Below are 25,638 nucleotides of genomic sequence, written 5' to 3'. Positions count from 1 at the left end.
TCGAGTCCAAGTATACTCGAGTATTGTTAATAGCTATACTCGAGTGTATAATATCTATTAGCACGCTGTACTTGGCAAGCCTCTGTATGCGCGTGTCACCATGCAAGCATCCGCAGACACCTGCTTTTGACCCCCAAACATGAGGAGAAAAGTGTGACTTGGCATCCAGCTAGATGCCTAATTCATGTCCAGGAGAGCAAGCTGCCGGGCTAGTTGGTGATGCATTTTCTACTGAAGTTAGCGCAAAAAAAGGGCAAGGGACCGAAAGAAAGGACACATACGAAGAGCTCGTGAATGTCTTATGTGTCCTTTCTTTCTGTCTCTTGTCCGTTTTTTGCGCTACCTTCTCCAGAAAACCTAATTCATGAACAGCAAATCTTCTCACAATGGTCTGTTTGCTGAGAGTACAAAGATATTCTTGACAGTACTTAGAGATTTAGCTAAAGGGCTGTGGAAAACTAAAAAGGCCGAAAGGTCAGCAAATGACAATGACAGGGGCTATTTTAAAGGTGCACTGAACAGGAATCTGAACTCGTGTTTTTACCGCTGGAACTCGATATACACGTTCCGAGCGCTCTTAGAAATTTCGAATTATTGCGATGTGCGGCCAATTTCCCTAATTTGAATAAGATTAAACGTCCCGGCTCCCGCCTTTTTTTTTAATTCCCCACAGACAGTGGGTATCGGCAGAGCGATACGTAGTGATCGACGAAAGCAAAGAGTCCACACGTATGTTTATTTCTGTGGGCCTAACTTGCAACTATGTAGTCTCCGACTAGATTTATTTATTCACGGAAACTTTAAAAAAAAAAGCGAAAGCAAAGCCGCCACGCGACTTCCTGAAAGGAAGTCGCGTGGCGGCTTGTGTCGACTCCTCCCACCGTATGGGGGAATTAAAAAAAAAAAGGCGGGAGCCGGAAGTTAATCCGATTTAAATTAGGGCAATCGGCCACACAGGGCAATAATTCGAAGTTTCTAAGAATGCTCGGAACGTGTAGATCGAATTTCCGCGGAAAAAAAATGACGAGCTCCGGTTCCTCTTCAGTGCACCATGGAGTGAGCAGGGTACATTGGAGAAGAGCTGTAGGGAATGATACCTGAGCTGAAGTCAAGCAGAGCCAATCGATATAGACATCATATTTACTGCAAGGTGCAGATAAACAACGTTACTTTAAAGTAACAGCGGGTATTCTAAGAAACGTGGAGAGTACCAGATGGTGGAAATGAACCAGGCGTGCAGGTGACGTTAAAAATTTGCAAGGATGGGATCTCCATTTGCTCGCCAGTGTCCTCTTTGAAGGTTTCTAAAGGCACAAATGTTAATAAAGTGCCACGAATACAAAAACAAAAAAAAGCCTAGCCTATTGTACATGAATCGGCACATGCTTCAGTATTTAGCATGCCTTATGAACGGCAAAAAATTACTAAAATATCAACGCTTGCAGATGGTGCTCCGCGAAAATTACTCAGCAGCCTTCTGCCTTGTATATAACCTCTTTGCCCTCTTCGTCTGATGGAACTTAAGACGGCAGCTACATCAAAGAGAAAAGCGAAATTTGAATTCGTCTGGTAGAACTGACAGCCTGACCTCGATCGGTGGCGTTTTTCATTTTTACAAGAAAACAGGAAGGGACTCAAGCTGCATTACAAACCGAGAGATAAGAAATTCCCGAAACAAAAACAAATGAACAAAAAAAGCACTCACAAAACGTCAGCCCTGGTATTGAAACGAACTTCCTCCATCGAAGCTGACGTGACCTGGGCAGTGATGAACTGACCTCCTTAAAGCCGACAGCGACAGACCACGGAACGAGGACTGCTCAGGCTCTCCTTCGTATTTATCTCATTTTTTTTTTGTTTCTGGACCGCTCCTGAAAAGTATTTGCTTTCTCACATTTAGGGGCGGTTATGACGCTTTTCTAGATGAAACGTGCTATTTCGCCCAGTTTGCACTGTCGGTTTTCGCTTTGATAATCCAGCTTTTTGTTCCTTTTCTATGTGTTGTTGTTTTCTTGTTTCTTATTACTTCGGCTGAGATAGTGGGGTCGAGACAGATGCGCTGAAACGTTGCGCCAAAAGTCACCGGTAGTGCGCTGAATAAACAGACGATGCTATCTCCTCTTTCCTTCCTCGCTCCTATGCGGGAAATCCGTCGCTAAAGCTGTTGGGACTGGGAGTCCGAGCCAGGAAAGGGTCGAGGCGACGGTGAGTCAAATGACTTTTATGTACAGTATGTACAAGGGCTTTTACATGATACAAGGGCCAAGAGCACCACGGGCTAGCCCAAAGAAGGGCGGCCCCGGTGGCGAGCGTAGCTCTCGCGTGATGGCTCTTCTGCTGCCCGTCTACTGCTCGGGCTCAGCGCGGCTCCGTTTTTAAAGCCGCCGGTATCCGTTGCGGCCAACGTTTTTAGATCCCTTTCAGTTTGAATGCTGCGGTGCGCGGATTGTCGCCTTTCCGTTTCCTTCCGTGCGGTGGCGCTCGCCACGCTGTTTGCCCGACCAGCGTGGCCCTTCGCGTCTACGCCATGGTCACCGCCGCCTGATTTGGAGCAGCCAGCAGATATCAGCATGGAAGATATCAGCTGTCCTGTGCCAGTTGTTGGCAGTGACGCTTATCTTACAGTATAAAAAAGCTTCAAGCAAGGGTGCTTAAAGCATCCCACCAAAAAGATGCTAGAGTTTACCAACATTGTAAACAAAGCAATCCCGATTTCTTTGAAGGAAGGTCCCGTTTTTGAAAGGGACGTTTTTTGGGAGCTGCTAGACGAGCTTGAAATGCAAAACCTTGTTCGGCTTGGATGTGCAGAGCATATGGCCACATTTACATGCCAAGTGCTGCATTTTGTCATAGTGACACGCATCCACTTCTAGGCGAGAGACGTGAACCGTCGGCTAGAGAACAGAGAAATATTGTCATTGCAAATAAAAAAGCTCGCCTTCAAGTAGCCATTCCCTCCGTGCTTCCGACTTAGTGTGTCTGCATTTAATGCTTGTCTGTGTTCAATGAAATTAACATTCTAAAAATGAAAGTGCAGTACGCTGCTCCTGTCTGTGCTATCATTGCAAATAAAAAGCTCTTCTATAGTTATTCCCTCCCTGCATCCAGCTAAGTGTGTCTGCATTTATACTTGTGTTCTCTGAAATTGGAATTCTAAAGAACGTGCAAAATGCTGCTCGCATGTGCGGTGCTTCGTTGATAATATAGCGCGGAATTTCGTGACTGATCTAGAAGCGGAACATCGCTAGTTTTATCCTTTCATTAATGTTTCGTGCATTCTCCCGAAGAAATATTGATAGCTCTACTCCAACATACGCATATCATCAGCGCTAAACGTCGCAAACGTGATGCGATAAAGCGCAATGCAAACGATTGGTTTTCTGCGAACTGGCATCAGCCTGCTCTTTATCTCACCCTTACTAGCCAGGTGAAACATTTCTTTAACCATGAGGCTGAAGTTTCGACGTGACAGCTCCAAAAGTACAGCAAATTTGAGTTCGACGTGTTCGCACCCAATGTTATCGCGGATGAGAACAGGCTGTCACAGCAACTGCCAAGCGCGAGCGCTCCGGCGCCTCCGGGCCGACAGCGACAGCAGCGCCGCGTGGTGAGTGGAAGCGGACGGGGGCCGCTTTCTCGGGCGCGGCGCGGGGGAGCTAACAAACTGAAAAAGATCTAAAAACGTTCGTTGCGGCAGCCAGCAGTTCAAATCCTCCAATCAGGTCACGGCACTGGCCACCGTTCAAATTAGACGACTGGCCGAGAGGCGGGCGGCCGGCGAAGCGTCCTAGGAGTTCGCACCGACGTTGAGGAGGGGAGGAGGAAGGGTCCGCGTCGGCGCCGGCCAGGCGGATGATTCACGCTGCAAGCCGCGACATGTCCGAGAGGGTCTGGGCCTGCTTTGAGCGACGGCGAGCGCGCAGCACTGGTTTCCAGAGAGGCCAGCCAGCGAAATGTGGGCGCCGGCACTACAAAGCTTATCGAAGAGCTATGCCTGCAAGGCTTGCACGGCTACGTTCTATGCGGTGCATTAGGATGAATGCGAATGAGATAAGGACTGATAAGATAAGGCGTTTGTCCTGCGTGCTTGTTCTTCTTGTCCTTGTCTTTTTATTGCGCTTCGCTAAGTTTGGTTTGGTTTGGTTTATGGGGTTTAACGTCCCAAAGCGACTAAGGCTATAAAAGACGCCGTAGTGGAGGGCTCCGGAAATTTCGACCACCTGGGGTTCATTAACGTGCACTGACATCGCACAGTACACAGGCCTCTAGAATTTCTCCTCCAAAGAAATTCAACCGCCGCGGCCGGGATCGAACCCGCGTCTTTCGGGTCAGCAGCCGAGCACCATAACCACTGAGCCACCGCGGCGGCCTTCGCTAAGTTCAACATGTATTACCAACTCACCCAACTTTCTGCATTACGAATGAGATGTTGCGAATGCGAATCAGATGTAATGAGATGCTGGACCATGGTAGTGATACCGACTACTCGAGGCGAATTGAGAAAAACATGAAAGTAAGTCTAAGATTTTCACTGGCACTAATATGTTAGACTTATTCAGTGTTAATTTTCTGGTCAGATTGGTGCTCTCATGCCAAAGACGACACATGATATTGATACATGCATTCGAAGAAGAGACAGAAGTAGCGCATGCGCTAGAAGAGGAAGAAGTTAGTTGGCTCTCTCGCGCGCGCTCGAACCACTAGGGGACCGCCGCAGGTTTTTCGTCTCTGCGCGGGTGTTCTTTTTGGCGTTGCACGCTACAGTTTGGTGGAGGTGCGGGGTACGCTTCCCGACCTGCAAACTCCGTACAGCGTCACTACGGACCTCACACCGGTTCACCAGCGACCCAGCCGCCGTCTCCGCGGAGAGTCGCCTGAATTTGGGCCCCTTCCCCCGCCAACAAGGACGACGCAGCCTCGACCGCCGAGTCCAACTGACATGGCCACTGACACCAGGACCCAGCCGCCGATCCAGCCTCTACCGTCGAGTCCAACTGCCATGGCCGCTGACACCAGGCCCCTGGCGCCGATCCTTTGCCACCCACCGCGAACACCGCCATCTTTTCACGGTGACGTGTTCGAAGACGCTGAGGACTGGCTGGAGACGTTCGAGCGGGTCGCACGCTACAACGGCTGGTGCGACGAGCGCAAGCTGAATAACGTCTACTTTGCCCTGGAAGAGTCTGCTCGGACGTGGTTTGAAAACCACGAGGCTACACTTCCCACCTGGGAGACGTTTTGCCGGAGTCTCCTGGCTACGTTCCCCAACGCTGACCGCCGGGAGAAGACCGAAGCTGCGCTGCACTCCCGAAATCAGCGCACGAACGAAAGCGTGCGCATGTACACCGAAGACATGACCCGTCTTTTCAAGCGCGCCGACCCCAACATGACAGAGGAGAAGAAGCTGCGCCATCTCATGCGTGGGGTTAAGCAGGAGCTGTTCGCGGGCCTCGTGCGCAGCCCACCCCGCACGGTGGCGGAATTTCTAACCGAGGCGACCACGATGGAGACGACGCTGCAACAACGGGCCCGCCAGTACAACCGCGACAGCAACTGCATGGTGCCCGAAGGCTTTTCGTCGTGTCTCGGCGGCAGTGCAGACACCTTGCGTGAATTAATTCGCTCCATTGTCCGGGAGGAACTGCAACGGATCCATCTGCCTCAGGTTGCACCTGCGCCGCTGGCAGCGCTGTCCGAAGTTGTCAGGGACGAGGTGCGACAGGCTGCGCAGGCACCTCCTATCCCCGAAGCGCCATCCCGGTTCGATGACCGACCCACGTACGCATCTGTTGTACGTCGCACGACAGGCTACGGTCCCATTACCCCAACGCCTGGCGTGAGCAACATCGGCACATGTCACGCAAGCGTGCCTGGCTACGGTGTGACCCCATCGACCTCCGTGAGTAACATCGCCACGTATTCTGCAACCGCATCTGCTACAGCTGGGCCACGCCCTCGCAAGTCGGATTTGTGGCGTACACCGGACCGCAGGCCTCTCTGCTACCACTGTGGGGAGCCTGGTCACCTCTACCGCGCCTGTCCGTACCGCCAAGTGGGCCTTCGCGGTTTCCATCCCGACGCACCCTGCCCTCAGAACGGCGAACGACCGCATGAGATTGCACAGCATCTCTGGGCACGCCAGAACCCTGCCTACTCTGGAAGGCGCGAGTCCCGTTCCCCTTCGCCACTCCGTTATCGCTCTTCCAGCCCTGGCCGCCAGAGTAACTCTGCTGGCCGTCGCTCGCCGAGTCCGCGTCGGGAAAACTAACACCAGCGAACTCTGGAGGCAAGGCCGCTGACGTCGGGACGTGTCAAGATCCTCCATCGCGGAACCCTCGAGCCGACGATACCCGGACAGAGAGAGGCAGCGACAGTATCAGATACGCTGCATCCGATTTGCGTGTGACAATTGATGGCACTGACATTACCGCGCTGCTCGATACCGGTGCTGATTACTCTGTTATGAGCCGTGCCTTCGCTGGAGAACTTAAGAAGGTTCTGACACCCTGGACGGGGACCCCCATTCGCACCGCTGGTGGCCACCTAATTTCCCCTGTGGGCAAGTGCACGGCCAGAGTTGGGATTAGTGGTTTTACGTACGTTGGTGAATTTGTCGTACTCCCCGAGTGTTCCAGAGACTTGATTCTGGGGATCGACTTCCTGCAGTCGAACGGCGCTGTGATTGACTTTCAGGAGGCACGTGTCACGTTCTCGACCAAACAGGCCGTGGCGCGCTTTGACTCCCGCGATCCCTGCAGCAACGCTCTGCGCATTGTCGAGAACGACGTCACGGTGCCGCCGCGGTGCAGTGTTCTGGTGCTCGTGCGGAACGACCTCTTTCATGACTACGAGGGCCTAGCGGACAGCCATAGTCCACTGCTGCTTAAGCGGGGACTTGCCGTTGCAAGAGGTCTCGTCCAACTACGTGACGGCCGCACCCACGTCCTCCTGACTAACTTTGCCAACGAATACCAGCACCTGGCCAAAGGCATGGCTATTGCCTTCCTCCACGACGTTGCTGAGGTTCCAGGTTTGTGCACCGTGGGAGGACCCTCTCCGGAGTATGCTGGCCCACATCACGTTCTTCAGTCAGTCAGAATAAATCCTGCCTTGCCGTCGGTTCAGAGGGATCTTCTGTCGGCCCTCTTGGCAGAATTTGCGGACTGTTTCGCTACGTGCTCGAAGGTCGGCCGAACTCCACTCGCCAAGCATCGTATCATCACTGACGAGACTACGCGACCCGTCTGCCAGCGCCCATATCGTGTTTCCCCGGTGGAGAGAGAAGCCATTCAGAATCAGGTTGCCGAGATGCTTGCAGACGATGTCATTCAGCCGTCCACCAGTCCGTGGGCATCGCCTGTGGTTCTTGTCAAAAAGAAGGACAATACTCTGCGTTTCTGCGTGGACTACAGGAAACTTAACAGCGTGACCAAAAAGGACGTTTACCCGCTGCCCAGGATAGATGACGCGCTCGACCGATTGCGGAACGCCAGATACTTCTCGTCATTGGATCTTAAAAGCGGGTACTGGCAAATCGAAGTGGACGAGAGAGACCGGGAGAAGACGGCTTTCGTGACGCCTGACGGCCTCTATGAGTTTAAAGTGCTCCCATTTGGTCTGTGCTCAGCACCGGCTACTTTCCAACGCATGATGGACACTGTCCTCTCCGGCTTGAAATGGCAGTCCTGCCTGGTGTACCTGGACGATGTCGTTATATTTTCGCCCACCTTTGACCAACACTTGGAGCGGTTGCGCATTGTGCTACAAGCGCTCAAATCCGCGCAACTCACCATCAAAGCCGAGAAATGCCATTTTGGCTTTGAGGAACTTCGCTTTCTTGGTCACGTTGTCAGCGCACAAGGTGTTCGCCCGGACCCTGACAAGACTGCTGCCGTCTCAGGTTTTCCACGCCCAACTGACAAGAAGGCCGTTCGCCGGTTTTTAGGCCTGTGCTCCTATTATAGGCGCTTTATACAAGATTTCTCGAAAATCGCGGAACCGCTGAACGCACTGACCCGTGACGACATGCCCTTCCTCTGGGGGACCGACGAAGAGGCTGCATTTGTCGAGCTTCGCAGCCGTCTGCAAAGCACTCCGATACTCGGCCATTTCGACGAGCATGCTGCCACGGACATCCACACTGACGCCAGCAATGTTGGCCTTGGTGCAGTACTGATCCAGTGGCAAGACGGTGCAGAACGGGTCATCAGTTATGCTAGTCGGACACTTACGCGCTCCGAGACCAATTATTCAACGACGGAGAAAGAATGTCTTGCAGTGATATGGGCCATCTGCAAGTTCCGACCGTACCTCTACGGACGACCCTTCCGTGTGGTAAGCGACCACCACTCCTTATGCTGGCTGGCGAGCCTCAAAGACCCCTCAGGACGCTTGGCTAGATGGAGCTTACGCTTGCAAGAATACGACTTAACAGTAGTTTACAAGTCTGGCCGCAAGCATCAGGATGCGGATTGTCTGTCGCGCGCGCCTATCCCAATCGATACCGAAGAAACCACCGATGATTTTCCTTTCCTGGGCTCTGTTAGTACCACCCAAATGGCGCAGCTTCAGAGGGCGGACACGGAGTTGGCGCCGCTCATCGATTACCTCGAAGGCAGTGAAGCTCCCATTCCGCGTGTTTTTCTTCGAGGGCTTCACACCTTCACTTTACGGTCTGGTGTTCTCTACAAACGCAACTTTGCCAACAGCGAAGAAGTGTTCCTACTCGTCGTACCATCACAGCTGCGGTCTGAGATCTTGAGTGCCTGTCATGATGCACCATCCGCCGGCCACCTTGGAGTCAGCCGTACACTCGCGCGGATTAGACAAAAGTATTATTGGCCCAGGTTACTCCCATCGGTGCGGGCCTACGTCAAAACATGCCGTGAATGCCAACTTCGGAAGACTCCTCCATTGAAACCGGCCGGATTTCTTCACCCCGTCGATCCACCGAAGACCCCTTTCCATCAAGTGGGCATGGACCTCCTTTGCCCATTTCCGAAGTCTTCGTCTGGAAAGCGTTGGATAGTCGTTGCGACTGACTACCTCACACGGTACGCTGAGACCACGTCTCTTGCCAAGGGCACTGCTGCTGAAGTGGCGCAGTTCTTCGTCCACAACATTGTCTTGCGTCATGGAGCACCCGCCGTTGTTATTACTGACCGAGGAACTGCTTTCACGGCCCGCTTAACCCAGTCCGTGATGACTCTGACGCACACGAGCCACCGACGTGCTACGGCGTATCACCCGCAGACAAACGGGTTGGTAGAGCGACTCAACCGCACACTAGCCGACATGCTATCAATGTACGTTGACGTCGAGCATCGAACTTGGGACGCCATTCTGCCGTACGTAACGTTTGCGTACAACACCGCCCTGCAGGAAACAACCCGACTGACCCCCTTTCAGCTTGTCTTCGGTCGCCAGGTGACCACTCCGTTAGATGCTATGTTGCCCGTCGACCCTTACTACGACTCTGACGCTGACATCGACGTAGATACCTTCGTTCAGCGTGCTGAGGAAGCGCGTCAACTGGCCCGCCTGCGCATCCACCGTCAACAGGAGGCTGACGCCACTAAGTACAACTGTGGACGCCGTTTCGTCAGTTATGCTCCCGGCGACCTTGTGTGGATTTGGATACCTGTTCGTCGCCGCGGGCTCTCTGAAAAGCTGCTGCGCCGATACTTCGGCCCTTACGAAGTAGTGCGCCGCATCAGTGATGTGACTTATGCAGTTGCTCCCGCCCCGACAGCTTGTTCATCGAGCCGGTCGCACCGAACTGAAGTCGTACACGTTGTTCGCATGAAGCCTTACCACGACCGGCTACCTGACTGAACTGCGGTCCACTGCAGCTGTGTTCTACCCTTTCGCTGACTTTTCACTCCCAGCCGCATCGTGTCGATGCTGCAGAAGAGGGGGGCAGTGATACATGCATTCGAAGAAGAGACAGAAGTAGCGCATGCGCTAGAAGAGGAAGAAGTTAGTTGGCTCTCTCGCGCGCGCTCGAACCACTAGGGGACCGCCGCAGGTTTTTCGTCTCTGCGCGGGTGTTCTTTTTGGCGTTGCACGCTACAATATATTCACTTCAGTAATCCCAAGATAGCACTACAGAGTGAATGGCCGCTTTTTTTCGTTCGCAATATTACACACACACATACAGAACAAAATAGCTCGCAGGTTTGTTGTACTAAGCAGCGGCTCCTACCTCTTGAAATCACCTACTGCTTTTATCAAAGCGAGGGAAGCAATTGGCTGCTATTTTACCGCAGTTCTGTTGTAAAGCGTGAAGAAACGCACGCAGAACTTTCGAACAATCGCGTTATTTACCACCCTACCATATTTTCAGACACAAAGCTCCAAATGGCCCGGCCTGCGCCTTATAATCCGAGGCACTGAACACTTCGCCCTTTCACACTGTCTGGCTTCTCCAGCACGATAACCTTCGTGCGAAGGGTAAGTAGCTGGGTATGAATTAAGTGACGACAACATTCTGTTTTGCGCAATTACTGCGTTAAAAATTTACGAATTACTGAGAGTGCCAGGACGTACGAAATTTTTGACGCGACGTTTCTGTTGTATCTGTACATTATATTGCTCGTCGTTAGGTCAAACAACACGGAAAACATTTCGTATAAAGAAGTAGAGGGTTTTCGTTTGAGTAGCAGGATTTTAGTTAATTTTACTCTACACTTAGCGATGGTGATACACTTGATGACGGATGCCGCTTAAAACTGTCGTGTACTACTGGTTATTCAGTTTCAAAGAGGCGTTGAATTTCTATACCTAGTTACACGACGTCAGCCGAAGCCATTTCGCGATGACCACGACATCACACCACCGAAGTTGGAACTCATTTATTAACCCAGTTTGCTGTAAACTGTGTGGACGATTGAGACTCTCATCTCTCTGTTGGCTGTTGGCTTCTTCCACACTGGAGAGGTAGCTACGAGCATGAAGTGACAGCTTTTAAGGCGAAGACCTTTAATGCCTCACCGTTTGGATAGAAGGTTGTCAGCACAGGTTTCACGCTTTTGACAGGTGTTCACCGAGATATGCGAGACAGTTACTGCGTAACTTCCTTTCCTCAAATACAATTTTCATTTTCTTCATTACGGCCCCTCTTTCTCTTTTTTCTTTCACTCTGACTTCCTCCCTTTCTGTACGGGGCGGTTCAGGTGTCCACCGAGATGGCAGAGAATTACTGCGCCATTTCCTTTCCTCAAGAAGCGTTGTGTTCAAAGGGCAACGCATGTCGCCGAACGGGTGGTGGCGTTCCGTGGACTCCCTGGCAGCGCTACAACACGCTGTCGCGTTCCACTCCTACAGGTGAAGCTTAAGCGTCATTAATTAGCAGTTAACTACTGATTAGTCTGTAATCAATAAATAGCCATTAATTAGTGATTTGTCATTACTTAGTAATTAGTACTTATTCATGTGTGACGTCATCCAATGGTGACGTCACCAGTGCCAATGAGGTAGTCAAAGTGGTGCGGAAAACACTTTCGCCTCTACGCACTTTAGACAGCCAAAGTGCCCACTGAATTTGTATTGTCGATGGGCCATGATGAGATTCTCCGAAGCCAATCTGAGATGTCTAGAAGTGGCTTCTTCATGCCCGTATCGCTTCTATTGTGCTGCCAGTAATTTGCGCGACGGAGTTTATTGGTCACTAATTCGACGCAATTCAAAGCAGCACTCCTTCTCCATCTTGCAGGGTAACTGCCCTCCGGGCGGTTCTTGTGTCAACCGATCTTCTGCGTCTTCTTAAACTCTCGCCGTACCCTCTTCACACGGTAATCACCCTCTGGTTGGGGATTCCTTGGATGTGCCATACCCTCCTGCTTCAACAGTAACCATCCTGCGGTTGGGGATTACTTCGTTCATGCGTTACACTACTCTGTGCACTGCGCTCACCCTCCAGAGCTTTCAGACTGTAACCACTGTTACGGTTCCATCTATGGAACCTAGGGAAAGGGAACACTTTAAAACCTCGGCAGCGCAACGGCCGAGAGGCTCTCCATCAGATGGTCTCATCATGTGCTCTCCTCATGCAGCGCGTCTCGCCATCGAGCTCCCTTGTACATTATGTAAATTAGCTGTATAAAATTTTCCCTCCTTGTCTTTTCCCGCAGCCTCGTCTCCGACCTCTCTCATTCCCTCTCCGGCACGACCATGCTACCTGATCTTTAACACCACCCTCCTATACGCATTCCTCCGCTCTTGTCATACCCTCCTCCTTCCCCGGTAATTGCCCACTGCTTGCGCCGACTGCTACTACTACACCGACGCGAATGCCAGGTTCATCAAGTTAACAGCTGGCGCTGCAGAAAAAATTGGCAGTGGCATAGCTTGTCGCCGTCCACACTGCCGCCTCAACTGTGGTTGCGGAGCAAGCGAGCTCTCCTTTTCAATCCCCCGACATGTTATCATGCACGCGACACAGCTGACAAAGCGTGCGGAGGCGAGCGCAACGACGAGGCAAGCGGTGTGACGTCATACCAGATGGCGCGGCGAGCACTCGGCGTCCCCCAGCTGCGGCGGTTGCTAGCCAACGGCTCAAGGTTGGCCTCTGCGCCTCCTCGGAACACCTCCACACTGAAATAGCAAGTTCGTGGCCGATGTAGCTTTCGCTACATAACAGCGATAAATGCGCGCAACTGACACCTGTGTTAATTACGCAGGCTACTCATTATATTTAGCCTTGAATTGGGCAGAAAAGTTTTGGACAAAACTGAGAATAATGGTGTTTGGAAAAAAGAGCGTTGTTCTTTCAAATGACGGAGACGATACCTTGTCCTGAGATAGTCTGTGTGCCTGCTGTATTCGATGGAAATCAGGGAGGGTAAGAGCGTGAGGATAGGATCAGTGCGGTAATTTTTCAAGTTAGGGTGGACACCTTATTTCATGTGGACTCGAGTCTGCGGTATGAAAACTTCAGTCGCCTCTAGGTTCTGACGCCCTTCTGGAGTACCGAGTAGGAAACCTGCAGCCACATGCTTGTGGACTGCGACAGCAATGGATAGTGACATGGGACTGAATTTGGAGTTGCCGCTAGAATGGCAGCTAGCCTCGCAAGGTGGTTTTCATCTCAGGATCTCAGTGAAAGGCAGCTGCGTTCCTAAGCGCGGATCAAGTAAACGCCATTATGCATTCGTTACAGCACACACAATGCCGATAGCATGCTTGAGGCTTGCGAGCTACCGACATTAATCTTCAACCGCACTTTATCCATTATGTGCATCATGTGCCGGCGTAGACCACCGAGAAACTCCTACCTTTGCACCACAGTATTGAGGAAAGTGGTTCTGCGTTCCTTCCCAAAATCTCTACAAGTCGTACCTAAGTGGAAGTGCAAAGTGTCGTGGTGCAGCTACAATGGTGTCTCGCAGTAGCCTACGAACGATAATTGTCGCACTTTCTTAAAGATCGAGAAGTGAAATGTAACCAGATGACTCCCACAATAGACTAAAAAAAAGCTCTTTCGTCTTCAGCGCCGCAGGAAGTCATGCAATCGACGCAAGGGAAGATGCGACGAGTGACTAATGCCAATGCCTGCTTTGGGGAATAGAGCTTATAAAAAACATGTTTTGAGACATTTTTCAAGAGCGCTTCTCAGTGTATGGTGTCCATTCCGCTCCAGCAGGCAGTCAGTTGTGTGAATGACCACTCGGCGAACAATGCTAAAGTACGAATGTGGTGACATTGTCTTAGACAGCTTCTTTTTGGGTGTAACAAGAATGCCAGTCGCAATGTCGGCACTATTGCACAACTTAAGCATTATACTTCAACTATGTTCATGCACACAAACTATCAAATTTTTCATAGAAAGAAAAGGAAAGAAAGCCTTTAGTAGAAAATAAGCGGCTACCATCTTTAAACAGAATAACAAGAGCGATTTCAGCAATTCTTCTTTTATTTTTATTGGTGTTATCTCGAAAGAAGAGGCTTTTGTAAACTAGCAAGGAAAGCAGGAAATGACGTGCGTTCATGAATTTACCCTTTATGTTTACAGAGAAGCAGCCTCAAAACACGCATCAAATATCCAGGCTTATCTGGATTATAATGTTTTATTTCGATGTTTGAGATACGGGCAAAAGATGCAAATGAACAGAGTGCAATATATTGCCGCGAATCTTTGTAGCGTTTGTTTGTTGTGTTTATTTGTTCATGCTTCACGGCTGCCGGCACGCCGCTTTATCGCTTAGTTTGTGACGCAAGACGCGCCTAGAATTATCTCGATTGATCGCATCCGGATGGAGCCGATTCTAGTTTGCGCCAGAATGTTCGAGCAGCTTCTAAAGCTTGATCTCGAACGTCCGCTATCAGCTTTAAAAAGAGCACGGCCGACAGCGGCGGTCATTCTGCTCGACAACCGCGGAGCACGCTTGTTGCTACGCCGCCGCCGAGTCATTCACTTCTTTGCGGCCGCAAGTCAGCCCGAATAAAGATTTTCGTTTCGAAGACATTCTCGCTGTGTTCCTGTTCGCCGGACTTCAGTCACCACTACGTGACATCTCGTGGAGGTCCTAACGGATGTCCCTGTCGCCTTCACCCCCTGGGAGCCGTCAGAGCAGCCCGAGCCGTCTCGAAGAAGATCCCGCGAAAGCCGCAGAAGCCTTCCCCCCCCCCCCCCCCCCCCCCCCGCAGGCGAAGGGCGAAGCAGCCGTCGTCTCCAGAGGTGTCCACCAGAATTCGGACTGCTACCGGACCGCACACGAACGAAGAAGGACCCCTCAATTGCGACTTCAGCCATGGCTACGACACCAGCCCCCATTATTTTACACCAGCCCCGACTGCCGCCCACGTTCAACGCTTCACCGGGCGAGGACACCGAGGAATGGTTGGAACAGTTTGAGCATGTCGCCGTGTTCAACAGTTGGGACGACCAGACTAAGATGAGCCATGTTTTCTTCGCCTTGGAAGGACCAGCGAGAATCTGGTTCGAGAAGAACGAAGATTCTCTAGCGACATGGGAATTATTCAAACGGGAGTTCCTGAAGGCCTTCACGAGCATCATCAGGAAGGAAAGATCTCAGCTGCTTCTACAGTCACGCATCCAACACCCGAACGAGTCAGTGACCGCATAGGTAGAAGATATGAGGAGCCTTTTTCGACGAGTCGATCCTGACATGACGGAGGAGAAGAAGGTGGAGCTTTTGATGCGTGGCGCTAAAGAGGCACTTTTCAGCGGTCTGACCCGCAACCTACCGAAGACGGTCGCAGAATTCACCAGTGAAGCAGCCCCCATAGAGAGAACCTTGGTAGCGCGAGCCCGTCATTTTCCTCGACAGCCCCAAGTGACCTCGACTGCCCTCTCGGATGGCACAGCATTCGGAGGCAGCCTGCGGGATGTTATCCGTGAAATTGTACGGGAAGAGCTGCGTCGCCTGCTACCATCTTCCAACCAGCCTCAAGCAGCGACCCTTTAGGAAATCGTATGCGAAGAAGTGCAGCACGCGCTTGGCACCCCGTCATTTGCGCCTCCATCTGAAGCTCCAGCCTTAACCTACGCTGCTGCGCTACGCAGTCCTCAGCCCCAACCCGAGAGCCTAAGGCCGCCTGTTCGATGTGAACCAGCTGTTCCCGAACGCGGTCCCCCTGCCCCCGCCCGCCCAGCCTACGAACGACGCCCAAGCCCCAGGAAGTGCGACGCTTGGAGGACTTCCAACAACCGTCCTCTGTGCTTCCATTCCGGCGAAGCAGGTCATGTACTTCGCCACTGCCCGTACAGACGCATCGGCCTGCGAGGTTTCGCTATCGACGCCCCACGACCGCTCCCCAGCTAGCGACCACGGGATATCGACGACTACCTGCACAGAGGGGAGTACGTGTCGTCAAGCCGTCTTACCCGCTCCCCGTCACCGTCCACCGCACGCTTTGCATCACCGGGCAGCAGCTACGCCGCGGCAGTCCGAGGAAGGTCCCCTAGCCCCCGTAGGGGAAACTAAACAAAGCAACCTGTGGAGGTCAGGTTGCTTGCCGAGGAAACGACGAACATCCTCCAGCGACCACGCCGTATGAAGACGCCGCACTTACTACACCGACGACGCATACAACCTCCACCACAACGCAAACCGCCTTCAAAACTACGCTGCCATCAAGAAAAGCTGCGACCACACCCCCCACCCACGATTCACATACCCGACGAAGCCATAACCCGACGCCAAGGACGAAGTCTAACTCCAGAGCCAGGACATCCGACTTAGAACTGGTTGTCGACGGCCGGAAAGTCACCGCTCTAGTCGACACAGGAGCCGATTATTCGGTGATGAGCGGATCATTCGCTGCGCAACTGAGGAAAGTAACGACCGCTTGCGACGCCCTAAAAATTCGCACCGCAGGGGGCCACCTCATTGCGCCATCAGGACGATGCACAGCGCGAGTGACTCTCAAGGGACATACCTATCCCGCGACCTTCGTAGTGCTACGGCAATGTTCCCGCGAAGTGATCTTGGGCATGGATTTCCTAAATGAGCATCAAGCGATCATCGACCTGCGATCCAAGATGATCACACATTCCACGGACGAGGCCATTCCGTCGACGAGAACTCCGGAACATCACGTTGCGCTTAGTGTCCTGGAGGAACAAGTGAGTGTCCCACCCCGCTCAAGCGTCATCGTCACCGTAGGCGCCACGGAAGCGAGTGACACTGAAGCCATTATCGAGGGGAACATGCAGTTGCTTCTCGACCGAGGAATCGGTATCGCAAGAGGCATCGCACATTTCTGCAAAGGCCAAGCGGAAGTACTGCTGACTAACTTTAGCGAAGAATACCGGCACATTAACAAAGGAACGAGGATTGCTTTCCTCGACAAAATATCCGACGTACGAGACTTCTTCGCCCTCTCCGACCCATCCGCAGATTCGCCTGACCAAGAGAACTCGCCCACTTTTGACGTAAATCCAGCCCTGCCCCGGAACAGACAAGACCAGAACCGCAATGTCCTTCGAAGCTACAGCGAGTGCTTCTCGTCATCGCCGAAAGTCCGACAAACGCCGATTGCCAAGCATCGCATTATAACCGACCAGCACGCCCTACCTCTCCGCCAGAGCCCCTACCGAGTGTCGCCGCGAGAACGACAAGCCATCCGGGACCAAGTGGAAGAAATGCAGCGCGACGACGTTATCCAGCCCTCAAAGAGCCCCTGGGCGGCACCTGTTGTTCTAGTGAGAAGGAAAGACTGTGCACTTCGAGTCTGCGTTGACTACCGGCGCTTGAACAACATCACAAAGAAGGACGTCTACCCCCTCCCTTGCATCGACGACACACTGGACCGGCTCTGCATCGCCAGATATTTCTCATCGATGGACCTCAAGAGCGGCTACTGGCAAATTGAGGTCGATGAAAGAGATTGGGACAAGACCGCATTCATCACTCCAGGTGGCCTCTTCGAGTTCAAGGTGATGCCGTTTGGTCTCTGTTCCGCACCAGCGATATTTCAACGAGTAATGGATACAGTGCTCGCAGGCCTGAAGTGGCTGATTTGTCTGGTATATTTAGATGACGTCGTTGTTTTCGCGTCGAGCTTTGAGGAGCACCTGAAAAGGCTTCGAACAGTACTAGACGCAATCAAATCGTCCGGACTAACCTTGAAAGCAGAGAAGTGCCACTTTGCCTATGAAGACCTGCTGTTTCTATGCCACATTGTTAGCAAGGAGGGAGTACGCCCAGACCCGCAGAAAACAGCTGCTATCGCAATGTTTCCGCCACCGGCCGATAAGAAAGTTGTGCGCAGATTCCTCGGACTGTGCGCGTATTACCGACGTTTCGTCTAAACCTTTTCGCGCATCGCCGAACCACTGACCCACCTGACAAAGGCAGATGTGTCATTTAAATGGGAAGCGCCGCAAATAGAAGCCTTCAAGGAACTTCAGCGCCGTTTACAGACCCCACCGATCCTTGCGCACTTTGATGAAAACGTCGAGACTGAAATTCATACCGACGCAAGTAGTGTGAGCCTAGGCGCTATCCTCGTTCAGAAAATTGACGGAGTGGAGAAGGTCATCGCGTACGCCAGCCATTCCCTGTCCAAAGCCGAAGCTATTTATTCGACAACTGAGAAGGAGTGCCTTGCCATCATCTGGGCTACGTCGAAATTCCGCCCCTACCTGTACGGACGACCGTTCAAGGTGATCAGCGATCACCACGCACTGTGCTGGCTCGCCAGTTTGAAGGACCCCTCCGGCCGCCTCGCTCGATGTAGCCTACGGCTCCAGGAGTTTGATGTCACCGTCGCTTACAAATCCGGACGCAAGCACTCTGACGCCGACTGCCTGTCATGAGCCCCAGTAGATGCACCGCCGCCGGACGACGATGAGGACGCCTTCCTAGGACCCATCCGCTCCAGCTCTTTTGTACAACAGCAACGCGCGGACCCCGACATAAAATGCCTCATCGAATACTTGGAAGGCAAGGTTTCTTCACCCGCCGCGTCGTTCAAGCGAGGATTGTCTTCGTTCTGTTTACAGAACGATGTCCTCGTGAAGAAGAACTTTGCAGCGAACAAGACAGCCTACCTCCTTGTTGTACCTGTAAGTCTGCGCGAAGTTCTTCAGGCCTCACACTACGAGCCGACAGCTGGAAATCTCAGGTTTTCTCGCACCCTCCGACGCATTCAAGACAACTATTACTGGCCCCGACTGTCTGCCGATGTTGCACATTATGTGAAAACCTGCCGAGATTGTCAGCGACGAAAGACCCCTCCAACCCGACCAGCAGGATTTCTGAACCCCATTGAACCCCTCTCAAGGCCCTTTCAGCAGATCGGTATGGACTTGGTTGGCCCGTTCCCGAAATCAACATCTGGAAATAAGTGGATCATTATAGCGACCGACTATCTGACCCGCTACGCCGAGGCAAAAACCCTACCGAACGGAACAGCAGCAGAAGTCGCCGAGTTTTTCGTGGAGAACATTCTTCTGCGACACGGCGCTCCCGATGTGCTCATCACTGACAGAGGAACAGCATTCACGGCGGAACTGACGCAAGCCATCCTCCATTACAGCCAAACCAGCCACCAGAGAACAACTGCATACCCCCCCCCAAGACCAACGGACTGACCGAGCGCCTCAACAAAACCATCGCCGATATGCTCGCCATGTATGTCGATGCCGAACACATGACCTGGGACGTCATCTTTCCTTACGTAGTCTTCGCCTACAACACCGCAGTGCAGGAGACCACCCAGATGACGCCTTTTAGGCTCGTTTATTGCATAGAGACCACGACCACGCTGGACGCCATGCTTCCGAACGTTACCGAGGAAGATAACGTCGACGTCGCCGCCTACCTACAATGCGCAGAAGAAGCCCAAAGACTTGCCCGATTAAGGATCAAAGACCAGCAGCGGACCGACGCCACACGCTACAACCTACGAAGACGCAACGCGGAATACAAGCCAGGAGACCGAGTCTGGGTTTGGACGCCCATTCGCCGCCGAGGATTGAGCGAAAAGCTTTTGCGACGCTATTTCGGCCCATACAAGGTTCTTCGTTGGCTAGGTGAATTGGACGATGAAGTCGTCCCTGACCAAATGACTGCATCCCAGCGACGCCGCGTACGACCCGAAGTAGTCCATGTCGTACGCCTAAAGCCCTATCATGCATGCTAAAGGACGCCGTGTTTCCACATTCAGTGTTAATTTTTGCACAATCCGTTTCTGATTGTTGATAGCCGCATTATGTTCTAAAGCATCGAGTCGATGCTTCTTTGAGAGGGGTGTAATGCCGCGAATCTTTGCAGCGTTTGTTTGTTGTGTTTATTTGTGCATGCTTCAAGGCTGCCGGCACGCCGCTTTATCGCTTCATTTGTGACGCAAGACGCGCCTACAATTATCTCGATTGATCGCATCCGGACGGAGCCGATTCTAGTTTGCGCCAGAATGTTCTAGTAACTTTAAAAAGCTTTATCTCGAAGGTTCGCTATCAGCTTTAAAAAGAGCACGGCCGACAGCGGCGGTCATTCTGCTCGACGACCGCCGAGCACGCTTGTTGCTAGGCCGCCGCCGAGTGATTCACTTCTTTGCGGCCGCAAGTCAGCCCGAATAAAGAGTTTCGTTTCGAAGACATTCTCGCTGTGTTCCTGTTCGCCGGACTTCCGTCACCACTACGTGGCAATATAAGAAGGCGCACCACAGTGATCGTAACATTACAGAAAAAAAACGGCGTGGATAAAAGCACACCTTTGAATTCAATAGCACCGTGTAATATTGAAGCCACTGTTCAGGATATTGTAACCTCAATGCTAGCACAAAAAGCGTACATTTAATGTGTTTTTTTTTACGTTTTGCTGAACGCGTACACCGCTAAAACAAGGCTATTTCAAATTTCGAAAGGCTTTAATAATTCGCCCGTCGGTGTTTTAGAAATTCAGGGGCGGTTGTGAAACACACGACGCGCCATTTTATTATCCGTTCATTAAAATTTATTCTACATTTTTCAGAAACCTGTGGGCTACCGGAATTTCGATGAACGGGGGATGCTTCTGGGAAAAGGCATGAAAGTTAGAAAAAGATACTTCAGCGTGACCGCCAAGTTCCCGGAAAGAGTCGTTAAATTATTGATGAGCGCACGTTGCTGCTCGCTTACGACGGAAGAATGGCCTGAGGGGCGAGTTGGTGCATGATGAAATGAAGGGCGGCGCAACAAGGACGCTAGCAAGAGAAGGGGACACCACATGCGCGCACTACCAACTGTTTATTGCATGAAAGGTGGCACATTCAAACGTACAGCTCAGGCATGACACTCATCGCATTATCGCTCCGAACACAACATGTGGAAAAAAAGCAGCAACATCAGGATAACAGGCAAGAAACCTTTAACCTCTGCAGAAAAAAACTAAAAGATTCTGATAACAGAACTTAGAGGAGGACATCTAGCAGCAAAAGCAGTGTCAAACAGTCGTAGCAAAAGCAGAGTCAAACAATCGTAGCAAAAGCAGTCAAAAAAAATTACAATCGTAGCTCTTCAGAAAAACAGCGCTTGCAGACAATGGACCAGAACAAGAAGGAAACACAACTGCGCAGCTGTGTGTCCTTCTCGTTCTGGTCCTTTGCCTGCAAGCGCTGTTTTTCTCAAGATGTACCCCAACCAACTCACCCAGCCACCCACCTTGCAAAATCGTAGCAAAGGCAGAGTCAAACGCATTAAGCAAAAGCAGTCAGAACCCGAAAAAACAACAAAACGGAAAAGACAAAAACGGTAACAATATTAAAAACCCACCTAAACAAACAACAGACGCCCACTAGAAATGCAAGGCTGAAAAGATGCACAGTACATGACGTCACAAAAAACTCAAGAAAGGACACTTTCTTTCTACGGAGGGATACTGAAGAGTCGCTAACACAAGTGCTTCCCTCCTTATTGATCATAAAGGCCTTAAGAATTTCGCGTGCCACCTGATGGCGACTCCTGCCCAAAATCCTTATTCCGTTAAGCATTCTGTTGGTTAAGGCGTAAATAGCCGGAGTGAAAGTGTCATTGTTTTCAAGACCAACTGAAAACTTCTTTCTCTCGCACACTGTGCAGGTGAGGGTTTTGATGGAAGCTTCAAAGCAGCTCTTATGTTGAGCGGAAGGTATCGCGGCTTAGGTATCGGGCAATTTCCTCACTGGCGTCCCAGAACCCTCCTTGCAGCGTCGCCTCTCCTCCTCCGCTCTTTTCTCCTTTCTCCTCTTTTTTCCTTTCACGGCTGTTGCGCTCTTCGGTCTATTCCTCCGGCGAGTCTGCCTCCGCGCACCGCCGCCGCGAATCTGCGCGTCTTCTGAACCGCGGCCTGGTCAGCGCGCCTCTCAATGTGCTGACGCATGAACACGTAGGTGGTGGTGGAAACGTTTATTGCCAATGATGTAAATCGTAGGGGGCGCCTGGTTTGCCGCAAAAGTTTGCATGATTACGAGCATTGGTCTGGGTATCGGGCATGCAGCAGTATTGGGTATTGAGCAGTCCGGGTTTGTAGTTGTCGCCAATGTGCAGCCTTCGCTATGTTGAGGGACGGAGCGGGGGGTGCGTATTCCCTTTTTTTTGTCTCGGTAATACGAGAGAATATCACGGAAGGAGACCAGGTAGTGCATTCCCTGCTCACGACAGTATGAGGCATTAAAGGCTTTCGCCTTAATAAAGCGATTCTGCTCGTATTGTCTTTCACAGCTGTTCTGCTCCTGGCGAGCTTCTAGGGCGGCCGGCTCGCGATTTTCGCGTTGCCCTTCGAGCCATTTGTGTGGCCGGCACGTTCCTCGCGCAAAGAAGGCGACTGCGCACGTACTTAAAATGGCGTTAAAGGGCGATTCACACGACGGTCCGTTCGCCCGCGGCCCGCGCACTACCTGGTCTCCTTCCGTGATATTCTCTCGTATTACCGAGACAAAAGAAGGGAATACGCACCCCCCGCTCCGTCCCTCACCATAGCGCAGGCTGCACATTGGCGACAACTACAAACCCGGACTGCTCAATACCCAATACTGCTGCATGCCCGATACCCAGACCAATTCTCGTAATCATGCAAACTTTTGCGGCAAACCAGGCGCCCCCTACGATTTACATCATTGGCAATAAACGTTTCCACCACCACCTACGTGTTCATGCGTCAGCACATTGAGAGGCGCGCTGACCAGGCCGCGGTTCAGAAGACGCGCAGATTCGCGGCGGCGGTGCGCGGAGGCAGACTCGCCGGAGGAATAGACCGAAGAGCGCAACAGCCGTGAAAGAAAAAAAGAGGAGAAGGGAAAAATGAGCGGAGGAGGAGAGGCGACGCTGCGAGGAGGGTTCTGGGACGCCAGTGAGGAAATTGCCAGGTATCGCGGCAAGCAATAAGTGAGAAAAATCAATCAAACACGCCAGGTACGACGACGTCCATTATCCACCACACTGAACTTTAGCGCCAGTTAGCGTAAAATAGTTGACATATTTTCTCTTCCCGCTTTCGCCAACGACCACGCCAGAGCTAAAACTATGAGTTTATTTTGGTCGTACCAGAAAAGAGCGAGTACAGATAATACTATTCAAAAGTTCGAGCCCCTCTTTTGAATTAGTTTCCCAGAGTTCCTTCGTTCGAAAAATATATATTCTGGTATCAACTGCATATATTTCAGTATTCAACCGGGGCAGAAATATATGTGTTAATTTCTCACATCCAGTGTTTACACATCTATCAAGAATCAACAAGAAATTTTTTGAACTCTGGTAGTCTAATTGCTTGACCAAATATTTAGGGGAATCCCCCAAGGTGGAGTAGATTTGTAATAAGGGAGTAATTACTCATTGACGTCCACCCGAGCTTTGTGGCCGTATGGCTGCGCTCGGGTGGACGTCAATGAGTAATTACTCCCTTATTACTAGTCTAGTTGCTTCCGACGCCGGTAGAGTGAGAGCTACGGATATGTAACGAGAAAATTGCTGAAACCCTGGATAAATTACTCGTAGGAGGACAAACTTCCGCTTGGTCAGGTTGCGCACCTTAAACCGGTGTTCGCCACAATAATTCGTCTGGCGTTGTTTGAGTATGATGAATGACTTCAAAATGTCATGAAGGCAGTCTTGCAGGTGCCGTTCGACCTTTCTTTGTCATGTAGTACACGTGAGAGTTTCAAGCTTGATGCTTTTCAGCGCTTATCTTAACTAAAAAATTGTGTTCACTGGAAGCGGTAAGAGGAGCAATACAGCATTTTAATATAACCTCAGTATTGCATGCCGTAATTGAATAATTTTTTTAAAATTCCAAAGAAGCGTTCAATTTTTTCGATTATTCAACGATTAACGATATTCATATTTAACGATAACGATATTCATGCACGATTAACGATATTCGATTAACGATATTCATGCACTGATTGACGCTGGTTTTCAAGTTGACGCAATATTTTTAGATTTTTCTAAAGCATTTGATCGCGTTCCACACCAAAGGTTGTTGCTTAAACTTTCCCAACTGAACATTCACCCTAATATTATTGCATGGATAGCAGATTTTCTCTCATCTAGAATTCAGTTCACATCAGTTAACAACTCTAACTCATGTTACGCTAATGTTACGTCTGGAGTTCCTCAAGGCAGTGTACTGGGACCTTTACTTTTCCTCATCTATATTAATGACTTACCCAATTGCGTGACGTCCAGAATCAGACTATTTGCTGACGATTGTGTGCTTTATCGACGTATAACCTGTAACACTGACAGCCAGCCACTGCAGTCTGATCTTGAAGCGATAAGCACATGGTGTTCTAATTGGTTAATGCCTTTAAATCTTTCCAAAACTAAGCTCATGTCTTTCACCAACAAGCCACGTATTCCTACCGCCTACTTTCTTAATAACAATAGTGTAGAATTCACCACAAGTTACAAGTATCTTGGCATTAACCTTCAATCCGACTTATCATGGAATCATCATATTAATCTCACTCTTGCCTCCGCTAACCGTACTTTCGGACTTCTCAAACATAATTTAAAAGAGGCCGCGACACATGTAAAAAAACTAGCGTACACCACATTAATCCGTCCGAAACTCGAATACGCGTCTGCCATTTGGGATCCTCATCAGAATTATATCATCAGTAACATCGAAGCCCTGCAAAACCGTGCTGCGCGATTCATCTTTTCTGATTATTCATGTTACACCAGCGTCACCTCATTGAAGACTAAAGTCGAGTTAGATAACTTAGCACTGCGCCGAAAAATTTCCCGTCTATCACTCTTCCACAAGCTTTATCACCATCCTTCCCTTCATGATGAATTCTTTCAGCCACCGCCAGTTATCTTTCCACGTCGCGATCATCCTTACAAAGTTAAACGCATTAACTGCCAGTCATTCCATTATGCCTATTCTTTTTTACCACGCACAATAACCGAATGGAACGCTTTGCCATCAGAAATTGCCACAGAATCTGATCTAAATAAATTCCAACATCTTATGCACTCATGTTTCAACAACTAAAAAGGTATTTTTTTGAGCGCTCTTTTCTTCTGCCTTGTCTTCTTTTTATTTTATAATTTTTGTTTTGTACTTCAGCGCACCTTTTCCAGTGTCGTCTTTTTCTTTTTCTAGCGGTGCTGTTATTTATGCTCAAATTTTGCTGTTATGTGCATTGTTGCGACCCTTTCTGTGAATGCCTATTTATGATTAATATTTTGTGATTTCTATTTTATTTTAGTGCAATATTTTTAACCTTATAACAATGCTTTGTACTTACTCCCCCCCCCCCCCCATGTAATACCCTCAAATGAGGGCCTTTGGGGGTATTTTGAATAAATAAATAAATAAATAAATAAAACGGAGGATTACCGCTAGAGATGTTGTTTACTTGAAGAGAAGCAGGAACCCGGTTTACGTTGCCGACGGAAAAATGGTAGGTCTGGTACTTCACCACTTTTAACGGAATTAACTTTCAAATGAATCGAAAAAGCCGTGTATAGCAGGAGGGTACTTCTTGTTTTTTGTTTTTTTAAGAATTATAGCCCATATTATCGGCGTAATTAAGCGCATTCAGCTTTTCAAACACCAAAATTATCTAATAGCCTCATCCCACTGTAACGTTTTTAAGCGTTTGAAAATTTGCGGGGCAAATCCTCAGAACCATGGGTTCAGGCCCGTGAACCTGAACCCATGATTCTTTACACCTGGAAATCGAATAATTGTGGTCAAATGAAAC

This window comes from Amblyomma mixtum, chromosome 7 (genome assembly GCF_055824585.1).
Source record: "Amblyomma mixtum isolate Tamu chromosome 7, ASM5582458v1, whole genome shotgun sequence".
NCBI classification, from domain to species: Eukaryota; Metazoa; Arthropoda; class Arachnida; order Ixodida; family Ixodidae; genus Amblyomma; species Amblyomma mixtum.
This window is presented reverse-complemented; position numbering follows the sequence as displayed.